The 9679-nt window shown below is 35.5% G+C and overlaps 1 protein-coding gene across 1 annotated transcript in view; it reads right to left on the bottom strand.

The window, feature by feature from the left end:
- LOC133205261 (zinc transporter ZIP12-like) overlaps window positions 1-9679 on the bottom strand; it is a 94767-nt gene that overhangs the window by 78377 nt on the left and 6711 nt on the right. The gene's annotated exons all lie outside the window — the stretch shown is intronic.

The raw sequence follows: 9679 nt of genomic DNA, 5'->3' as shown, positions 1-9679 counted from the left end.
ATGGCACCTCAGTATTAGGAGTCAGTATCAGCATTTCCAAGTAGATGTACTTTTACTTAACATTTCTAACGGGACACCTGCAGTAATATTCTGCAAAAATTGCATATGTATTGTTTGTTATAACACACTTTGAAAAATTATACAATTTGAAATTTTTTTCAAAGTGCGTTAAATTTTGGACCAAGTTTTGGACCGCATTTTGAAAGAAAACTATTTCTTTTCAAAGTGGTTAATATCGACCATATGTGCATGGCTTGGTCAATATTCTTGCAAATTTGAATTATAAAAATTAACTTTTTGAACATTATTGGATTAATTTTGTGGGATTACGTCACTTCAGGATCTTAGATATAGACGTTTTTATGACTTTTAGGAGTTGTCTTGAAAGGTATTTACAAAGTAATTATTTGATTTTTATGACAATAAACATAAATAGACTTGCAATTTTAAAAGAACTAAAATTCAATTTACTAAGGACTTCTTTATAATTTTGATTGTATTTCGAATTTTCTAGTTTGTTTTGTAAGGGGTACGAAAAATGCTGTTTCACTTAAGAGAACACAGATTAAAAGATATACCAATAATTATTTCGCTTTAAATTCCTTTACAATGTAAAAATCAATTTTAAAAATCACACCAGTCTGGCTCAACTCACCTGAACTAAGCTCAGAACGATTCAGGTCCAAAAAAAAATGCAAGTCCTGCTATGGCATCGCAAGTAACCCCTACCCTGCATACTGTAGATTCCTTATTTTACGCGAGTACTTATTATCGTGAAATGACCCAAGGGCGTCAAATCGCGAGAATAATAATTCGCGAATGGTTGATTTATCTAGAGATTTTACATACATTAAAGCACCATAAAAATAAAAGCGAGTAATTTTATTTCGCGAGCGGAGCTTCTCGCGTAATTACGCGATAATTTATTCCTCGCGTATATTTAGGATTCTACAGTATTTCACTTTCCATTTGAGGGTAAAAATGGGCCTCTTTATACCCTTCCTATTACGCACTTAAAAGCAAAATTTCCAAGTAAAGTGAATTTACAAATCTATTTCAGACCCCCTCCTTTCCATCTATTAATTGCCTTAAAATCAACCCATCCCACCCGATGTGATTTATGCTTTTTCCTAGCCAAAGTGCTCAGGAGAGCCTTATGACCGATGGGCCTACTGTTTATTATTTTTTTAAATGTATAATTCAGGCATGGATTAATACTGTATTATGAAAGTTTTATTAAAATTTAAATTTGTTATTTCCCTTTGTTTTGATTGGTAATAAATTTGTTCTTAGCAATTTCTTTCCGTCCATTTTTTAAAAGAAGTCAATTAAAACGTAAGATTGATTATTTTTGTGGTGTTAAATTCACAAAAGATTTACGCGTATGCGTTATGTCCACATTTTTGCTTGTAGACCTGATGAAACAATATGATGTATGAGTATTTTTTCCTGAAGACGGTAGTGACTTAATGCCTACTGTGTCTGTAATTCATTACCATGTTTAATTTAAACATTGTCGATATTGTATTATGAATTGAATATAAAAAGAATTGGATAGCAGGCAATGTCTATATTCCTCTCTATAGTTGAAGGTTAAAGTCGTAAATGTGCAAGTTATTAGTTACATAATATTGAATTTCTTTTAAAGATACATTAATATATACTTGTGTTACCCCCCCCCCCCCCCCCCGGATCCTGAGGGGTGGACCAAAACCATAAAAATTAATGCAATTTTCAAAAGTCTTTGACACCTAGACATCAAGCAGTCAAACTGTTATCATGATTGTAACATACAATGAGTCCTTTACCTAGATTGTGTAATGCATGGCCCCAGGTTTAAGGGTTCAGGAGTTAGGGTGGGGCTCTATTGATCACATAGTGAAATTGCATATATTCTTTAAAATTCTTCCTCTCTCCCCCCAGTATCTTAAATGAAGAAACTAAGTGTATGGTTATGATGAGCAAAGATGCCTCTTCTAAAATTGTGAATATCATGCCCCCTGGGTCAGGGGTTCTGGTGTAGAGTGTCTCTATTCATTTAATAGTGAAAATGCATTATTTCTTTAAAAATCTTTTTATTTGCTCCTGGGTATTGGGTAGATGTACTACAAGCATGGTTATGATGAGCAAGGCTGCCTTTTCCGAAATTTTCAATATCATGGCCCTTGGTTCAGGGGTACTGGTGTTAGGGTGGGGCTCCATTGATTATTTAATGAAAATGCATTATTTCTCTAAAAATTCTCTTCTCTGCTCCTTGGTATTAAACAAACTAAGTAAGTTATGATGAGGAAGGGTTCCTCTTCCAAAATTGTGAATTTCATTTTCCCTGAACCAGGGGTTCTGGTGTTAGGGAGGGCGCTATTTATTATAATTATAGTGAAAATGCATTAATTTTGTGAAAATCTTCTTCTCTGATTCTTGGGATTATTTAAATAATCTGAAGTGCATGGTTATGATAAGCAAAGATGCTTCTTCCAAAATTGTGAAACTCATGGTCCCAGAGTCGGGGTTCTTGTGAAAGGGGATGGGGCTCTATCGGTTATATAGTGAAAAAGCATAATCTCTCCAAAAATATTCTTTTCTGCTTCTGATTATAAAGCAAAAGAAACTAAGTGTAAACTTATGATGAGCACAAGTACTTCTTCCAGAATTATGAGTTTAATGGCCCCTGGGGCAAATGTCCTGGTGTAAGGGTGGGCCTCTATTGATGATATAGTGAAAATGCATTAATTCTATTAAATAATCCTGTCTGCTCCTTAGTGTTGAGCAGATAAACAAAGTGCATAGTTATATTTTAAAAACTTTTTTTGTGATCCCAGGGTCATGCAGGGGTCCTGGTGTTTCTTTTTCTACGGATTTATCGTCCTATGAATTGATCAACTTTACAGTCAATGGTGAGATGAGATTTCATTGTCCATTTCTCCTGACACCTTTTCTCAGAAGTGCAGCTGTTTTTTCGATCAAACTTTTGAACCAGCTGATATTCATGTAGAACTTTTTGAGGTGTGTAATATAATAGAGTGAACAAGGAGGGAGAGTAATTTCATGATTACACGAAATAAATACATGTAATTATACAAAATACAATTATACAAAAAGATTTAAAACTGTTTGAACCCTTCCATTTTCTAAACCATCGTTCATTATTGCATTAGTCAAGTTTTATCATCCATTATGTCTTCTGTTTTTTCTTGTCATTTTTCATATACTTAAGAGAAGCACAACCCTCAGAACGTACAATATACTCAAAATGCACACTGCATATCCACTAAATTCAGTCGTAAGTATCGAATTAAATTTAAAAGACCTGGATTAAAACAGGAAAGTTTGCAAAGGCTAATTAGAATAGAATTAAAAGGACAGAGTAAATCGAAATAAAACCTTTGCCATGAGACAACATTAGAATTTTATATTTGCAACATTACCTATATATTTACCAAACTTCAAAGTTATGTGATTTCCCTTTTGATATGCAGCAAGTGGAGTGGTGGAAAATGTATGTCTCAATATGTATCAGTTCTTGACTGATCTGATTTTAATTACCATACCTATACTTGATTCCTAAACTACATAAAAATCATTACAAACAAACATACATAGCGGGTTTTTGTAAATGTTCTACAAAGCCTCTTTCTTTACCCCTTACCAAAATATTAATAGCAGTGAAGGAGAAACTTAGGGGTGTACCGTACAACAACATACTTGAGAAGCGGTGAAAATCAGACGTGGACTGGATACTTTAAAATCACAAAAGTTTACCAAAATCAATAATTTCAAAACGTCAACTTTTCAACTCTTTGTTCAACCATTCCCCACAACGAATCAACGTCCAGACATTGCTTTTACAATGCAATAGAAATGGAACTCGTAAATTTACATATATTGTTAATGGTCATCTGCAAAATTGTTTTGTTAAAACATTTGGATTGTACACAATTTGATATTAAAAAGATAGTGGAGTTTCTGACTGACAATATCTATGTCTTTTTTTAAGGATAAGTCTTTCAACAATCTGTTGGAATTTCCATTGGTACTAATTGCGTCCTGTTAGATATGTGTATGTATCGTTTGACGTATTAACGATTAACAATATTCATTTTCATTCTTATGTTGATTGATACATCTCTTTGAATACCACAGAGTCTGACACATTTTTTTTTTCATATTTGGATATTTTACTAGAAAGACATTAATGGCAACCTAACAACAAACGTGCTGTCTTCAACATTCCTACCGTCAATTTCCTTTCTTTATGTAGCAATATACAATTTTCACCTGCATATGAAGTTTATGTCTCCCAGTTGATTCGATGCGCAAGCGCATGCTCTACGTAGGAACATTTTCTAAAATAGGCAAGATATTTGACAAATAAGTTGATGATACAAGGATATCAACATATTTCGCAAATTCTATGGTAGATACGACGGTTGATCCTAAAGTAATGTCACAACTACTTTAAATCTTAAATAGTCAAATGTTATCAACACAATTTGACATACTAATACCCCTATCTGTTTTGATCTTTGCCTTAAAATTTCATTTGATTATATAAAATACTTTTTTAAAATATTAAGATAAACACAAGGTTAGGTTTTGTTTATCGCCGCATGGCAAGAATGTTACCGACGTCGTTATGACGTAACTTTTCGGCACTCATTTTCAGTCCATACGCATATCTTTTAAACCTCTCACCTGCTTCTTGTTAATATTCCTAACTACTTTTTTGCTATAAACCATCTTGTTTTGATTGTTAGTATCAAAATAATTTAAACGTTTTCTAAATGCTATTTCTAATTTGATTTATTTTTGCTTAAATCTAACATATCATCAGATTCAAAATAAGTGTTGAAGAGAAACTTCATAACGATGTTTGTACATTCTTGCCGAGCGGCGATAAACAAGACCCAACATTGTGTTTATTTTAAAACTTTATAAAGTTTATCTTTGTATATCTGAATGAAATTTAGGACAAAAGCCGAAATAGGTACAAACATTAGTATTTAAAGTTTTAATACGATTATTAGAGATTTTATTGTAGATGTCACATTACTTCTGGATCAACCCACGTAAAATGACCTTGTTAGCAAATACAATCTATCGTTAAATCGAAATCGAAAGTTGATTGACGTTTTTTATACAAATTCTAAAGCATTATTTTCACAATGAATTGTCTACGGATTTTTTCTCGTTTGCCCGATCATGACAAGGGGCACACGGGTATGTGACCGTTGACAGGGGAAGCTTACTTTTCCATGGCACCTGATCCCACCTGATATTTTAAGAGGCCCGTGTTTGCTCTGCTCCCAATTTGTATTGTTCCAATGGACTTTTGAACTTGATAACTGTTCTTTATCTTCATATTTCATTGAGTCGCAGTGGTTAGAGCGTTTGCTCTAGAGTCGCGGAGTAAGGAGTTGTTCTTTACGTCACGGGTTCAAATCCCACTGAGGAACATGGAGACCGGTCATTCGGATGAGACCGTATAAACCGAGGTCCCGTGTCGCAGTAGGTGCTGGCACGAAAATGATCCCTCACTGCTCAATGGCCCTGAGTGCCGAGTATAGGTCTAAATTTGCAGCCCTCCACCGGGAAGTGGTGGCTTCTCCATATCAGCGAAAATTTTTCGAGAGGGACGTTGAACAACAAACAATCAAAGATATTTAATTGATTACCAAGCCATGGTTTTCCATGGTAATTTGAAAAACAGTAATGCTTTATAACTTGTATGCTCAAATTATTTAAAGGTAAAATTTAACAAACAAAATATAAACAACTGTTTTCTAAAAAGTTTCCAATTTTGCAGAAAACATGAATGTACGTGCAGGCACAGAAGAACAATGTCAAACACTCTTGCACATCTAATATAATGTCTACTCTCTATGCACATATTAGCAGCATATCAAGATATTTTACAATTCCTGAAGTAAACTATGCAGAAAAAAGGTACCCTAATTCAGAAGACATGTCTGGAATTGAATTTATGAATGAAAAAGTACTTATGACACATTTGGGCCAACACTTAACAAAATATGAGAGTTTAACAACAATCATCCGATCCACTTCTTAGATATTGTATCTTTCAAAAATGAATGCTTCTGGTTCTCTTGTAATATTTTTTTCTTTTTTCAGCGTAAATGATCTAGAAATTAAAAAAAGCGAACCCTACAGAAAATATTGTCTTCTAATTATAAAGTCACCTGAGTCATTCAGATGACTTATTGCTATCTGTTTTCGTCCGTCGTCGTGGGGCCTGAAGGGAAGGGCTTAAATCATCAAAATTGATGGAATCTAATAAAAAAAAATCTTAATATTCCTGGACATCAGGCATACAAACTTTACATGATTGTAATAGCATTGGGCCCTCTAATAGCATTGAATTTTGCAATTCATGGCCCGAGGTTCAGGTGTTCAGTTGCTATGGCGGGGCTCTGTTGAATATATAGTGAAAATACATTATTTCTTTTCAAATCTTCTCCTATGCTTCTGGGTATTAAACAAATAAACTAAGTGCATAGTTAAGATGAGCAAAGCTGCTTCTTCCTAAATTTTTAATTTCATGGCCCATGGGTCAGAGGTTCTGGTGTTAGAGCGGCGCTCTATGGATTATGTTGTGGAATTGCATTTAATGCTTTGAAAATCTTCTTCTCTACTCCTGGGTATTAAGCAGATAAACTAAGTGAGCACACAATCTAATTTGATATTAAACAAATAAACGTAAGTGCATAGTTAAGATGAGCAGGGTGCCTCTTTCAAAAATGTGAATTTCATGACCGTGTTTGGGTGGTCTCTGTTGATAATATTGAGAAAATGCATTAATTCTTTAAAAAATACTACTGGGTATTAAGCAGATAAACTAAGTACATAAGTTTGATGAGCAAGGGTGGTTCTTCTTAAATTGTGAAATCTGTGTCCCCGGGATCAGAGTTTTTTTAGGGGGGGGGGGGCTCTATCGATTATGTAAATAAGAAGCATAATTTCTTTCACAATCTTCTTCAATACTCCAAGATATTAAGTAAACAAACTAATTGCATAGTTATGATGAGCAAAAGTTTCTCTTCCAATTGAAATTCTTCTCTGTTTCTAAGTATTAAACAGATAAAGTAAGTGCGCACTTTTGATGAGCAAGGGTGCTTCTTCCAAAATTATGAAATTCTTGGCCCCCATGTCAGGGGTTTTGGCTTTAGGAAGGGAGGGGCTGTTTGAATCTATAGTGCAAATGCATTATTAATTTTGGAAATCTTCTTCTTTGCTCCTGGGCATCTAGGGGGCAAACAGAGTACAAAGATGTAGCAAGCAAGGTTTATTTTACCAGATTTGTGAAATTCTGGCTCACTTGGTTAAGTATTCTGGCATTGGGCAGGGCTTCATTAATTTGTAGTCTACTGAGAGAGGGTATTTTCCTTTGCTATTCACCTATGATTATCAATCACTGTAAATAATTTGATTAAAAGGTCAACTGAATAAGAGAATTAGACAAGAATTTTTATAATATATAATACAAACAAGATGTGTTTGTGAAACACTGATGCCCCCGTATGGCAGCTTATGGCGAAGGTTAAAGTTTCTTCAAATGCAAGTCAAAATCCAGGCCAAAAGATAAGAAATGTTGATACCCAAAGAAAGGTCCTGTCTCGAGGAATACACCTATGAAATTTGAAAGACCTAGATACAACTGTTCAGAAGTTATGGCGAAGGTTAAAGTTTTTTGAATAAAAGTCAAACGTCAAGGTCAAGGTCAAAGTGGTTGGTATCCAAAGGAAGATCTTGTCACAAGGATTACATATGTGAAGTATGAAAGCCCTAGCACCAACCATTCAAAAGTTATGGCCAAGGTTAAAGTTTTTCAAAAGTAGGTCAAACTCCTAGGTCAAGGTCAAAGGGTAAAATAGATTGGTATCCAAAGGAAGGTCTTGTCACAAGGATTACATATGTGAAGTATGAAAGCCCTAGCATCAACCATTCAAAAGTTATGGCCAAGGTTAAAGTTTTTCAAAAGTAGGTCAAACTCCTAGGTCAAGGTCAAAAGGTCAAAGTGGTGGTTGGTATCCAAAGGAAGGTCTTGTCGCAAGGATTACATATGTGAAGTATGAAAGCCCTAGCTCCAACCATTCAAAAGTTATGGCCAAGGTTAAAGTTTTTCAAAAGTAGGTCAAACTCCTAGGTCAAGGTCAAAGGGTCAAAGTGGTTGATATCCAGAGGAAGGTCTTGTCACAAGGAATACACATGTGAAGTTTGAAACCCTAAACACCAACTGTTCAAAAGTTATGGCCAAGGTTAAAGTTATTCATAAGTGGGTCAAATTCCAAGGTCAAGGTCAAAAGGTCAAAGTTGTTGGTATCCAAAGGAAGGCTTGTCACAAAGAATACACATGTGAAGTTTGAAACCCCAAGCACCAACTGTTCAGAAGTTATGGCTAAGGTTAATGTATCATAAAATTTTGCAAAAGTAGGTAAAACTCCAAGGTCAAGGTCAAAAGGTCAAATATGATGGTACCCAAAGAAAGGTCTTGTCACAAGGAATACACATGTGAAATATGAAAGTCATAGCTCCAACCAATCAAAAGTTATGGGCAAGGTTAAAGTTGACAACAGACAGACAGACAGACAGACAAACAGCTAAACAGACAAACGGACAAACAGACAAACAGACAGACAGACAGACAGGACAAAAACAATATACCCCCGGGATCTTTCGATCCGGGGGCATAATAAAAAGTACTTCCCAAACCCCCAACCCCAAACCCCCTTATACATCACTGACTTCAGTTGCTTTTCAACGCAATGACTGTAAACATGTTGAAGGATTAATTGTGGGATTCTTACGAGATGCGGAGTCAATCCGATAGTATGACTGAAGACAGAAATATATATCGGAAAAATGTGAACCGACATTTTAATTGATATGAAATAAATACCTTGTTTTGTTTAGCCCAGAAAGACAAGCGAGGGTACGATGTTAGCAAACCAGAGTGGGATACCTTTCTTAATGTGCAGTGGAATATTTTTTTGTGTTGAACGATTATTTGCGGTTTTTCTTGATTTTACCTATTGTATACTAGTACATGTACATGATAAATAAGTGTAACAAATATAATGTGTGAAGAAATGTTTAACAAGCCCCGGGGTTGAATATGAGAGGGGGAGGAGAGGGGGGTCCCTGTCCACAAGTACCTGTGTACTAATCTTGTGTATATTTTTGGTTACAAAAGAGAAGGGCGGATCCCTTGCCCTCTCTAAATCCGCCAGTTCATTAATCTCCTACCCCTTCCCTTCAGGCATTCCAAACCCTCGCAGCAAACTTTGCCTCGCTTCTCTTAAGGAGTAAGCTGCACTCAGGGCCATTGAGCAGTAAGGGATCCTTATCGTGCCAACGTCTGCGTGACACTGGGTCTTAGTTTTTAAAGTCTCACCCGAAGGACCCAAAACCTTCACTTCAAAGTGCGAAAGAACAGTTGCTACCCTTTTTTTGCCGACTTAGGTCGGTCGCAGACGGGGACAACCTTTCGATCACGAAGCGAGCGCTCTACCTCCTAAGCTACCTTGACGGTAAACTTCAAAGATATTGATAGGCTATAATAATGACTTGATAGACAGCCACGGATGATGCCATTCCTCACTCCCGTGTATAATGATGTTATAAAGATTATCAATTATCTCTTTAAAAAAACATGTTACCAATG

The sequence above is a fragment of the Saccostrea echinata genome, unplaced genomic scaffold (genome assembly GCF_033153115.1).
Source record: "Saccostrea echinata isolate AGI-Se365-2 ecotype Australia unplaced genomic scaffold, CSIRO_AGI_Sech_v1 ptg000054l, whole genome shotgun sequence".
Taxonomy (NCBI): Eukaryota; Metazoa; Mollusca; class Bivalvia; order Ostreida; family Ostreidae; genus Saccostrea; species Saccostrea echinata.
Note: the sequence above shows the minus strand (reverse complement) of the source record. Positions and strands in the feature narration are given on the sequence as shown.